Genomic DNA, 1,694 nt, shown 5'->3' with positions numbered 1-1,694 from the left:
ACACCACAGTGGTGCAGTCCTGTCTGGAAAGTAGAAAATGACCTAGTCTCTTCAATCAACTAATTTCAAGGGAATGAAGAGAGGGCAGGGAAATCTATAAATCAAAGAGACCAAAAGAAATATCAACCACTTGCAATGTGTGAATCTTATTTAGATCCTAATTCAACTGGAAAAAAAATAGGAGACAATTGTGGAAATTTGAGCACTAACTGGATATTTGATGATACTAAGAATTTTCTAATTTTTTCCTTGTAATAATGATATTAAGATTGTTCTTTTTAAAACTTCTTATCTTTTAGAAAGACATACATAAATATTTACAGGTGAAATGAAATGATTTGGGGGATGTGTTTTAAGTACTCTGGCAGAGAGAGTATAAATGAAACTAAAGTGGCCATGAGTTTATTTTGTGACTGGGTGATAGGTACCCAAGGGTTCCTTGTAGTATTATGTCCAATTTTGTAAATTTTTGAATTTCTAATAAAGACTTTTTAATGCAAGAAGTTCATAGAGTGAGTAATCATTATATCAGTGAAGGTAGGTCATTTGAAAGGAGAGAACAGAGTAGGAAAATCCATTAACTGCATGTAACTCATCCAAAATGTATCTCTTTTTCTTTTTTTTTTTTTTTTGTCATTTTAGGCAGCCTCACTTTTGCTGGGACTGGATTACCTGTGAAACAAATGCTCCACTCAAAGTGTGGCATGCCAACAAAACTCTCCATCTGGAGAGGCTGCCAAGCCTTAACACAGGACACTGGCAGCCCAGGCCTCCTTCCCAGGCTAAAACAGCCTTTCTTAAAAGCTGGTCTAAGGCATTCTGCCAACCCACAATCAGGTGGTGGGTACCCTGCTGGCATGTCCAATAACATACCTCAGATACTCAGGTAGCTCAGTCACCTCTTCTGCAAAGAATTCCCCTCTGACCTGCCTTGTCTGTGGCGATCTCTCCTTCTCTAGGTTTTAATAGTTACTTTTTCACCAGAAATTCCCTGCCTGTACTGCCTACACTGCCTCTGTTTCTTCAGGCTTGTTTCTTTCAAATCACACACACACACACACACACACACACACACACACACACACACACACGGTAGTGTCTTATAAGAATAGGCACCAGTGCTCACTTAGCAGCACATAGACTAAAATTGGAACAATACAGACAGGATTAGCATGACCCCTGTGCAAAGATGACATGCAAATTCGTGAAGCATTCCATATTTTTTAATGTTTTAAAAGAACAGGCACCACATACATATCACCTGCTGTGTCAGGCACTGCTCAGCCCTTTGCACTCAAACCTCACAATGACCCTGAGTGGAGATGTTATTATCCCATTTTATAGATGAGGAAATGGAGACAGAAACTGTAAGTAACTTAGCCAAAGCCACACAGTTTGTAAATGGCAGAGCTGGGACTTAAATCCAGGTCTATCTGCTTGCAAATCATGTTTATTTAACCACTGTGTTGAATTGCCTTCTTTAGCAGCAAAGTGGCTATTCAATCAGCGATCGCCGGGAGATACATGAATCTAGCTGAGGAATTCAGGCATGCTGCCCCTTGCTTGTCTCTCCTTCCACATCTTCATTAAGTCCCAATGCCAGGCATCCCCTCTGCTCCGTGTAATGGAGGGGCGGAAGGATGCACTCCCCTGGGCCTGGAGGAATATAAACACATCTGGAAGGAGGCCACTGC

The 1,694-nt window shown here is 41.0% G+C and overlaps 1 non-coding gene across 1 annotated transcript; it reads left to right on the top strand.

The window, feature by feature from the left end:
- Positions 1 to 1,118: 1,118 nt before the first annotated feature.
- Positions 1,119 to 1,224, top strand: LOC114236824 (U6 spliceosomal RNA). Its single transcript, XR_003622684.1, has one exon. It is a non-coding gene; the product is annotated as a U6 spliceosomal RNA (small nuclear RNA).
- The last annotated feature ends 470 nt before the right edge of the window (positions 1,225 to 1,694 follow it).

This window comes from Balaenoptera acutorostrata, chromosome 9 (assembly GCF_949987535.1).
Source record: "Balaenoptera acutorostrata chromosome 9, mBalAcu1.1, whole genome shotgun sequence".
Classification (NCBI taxonomy): domain Eukaryota; kingdom Metazoa; phylum Chordata; class Mammalia; order Artiodactyla; family Balaenopteridae; genus Balaenoptera; species Balaenoptera acutorostrata.
This window is presented reverse-complemented; position numbering and strand designations above follow the sequence as displayed.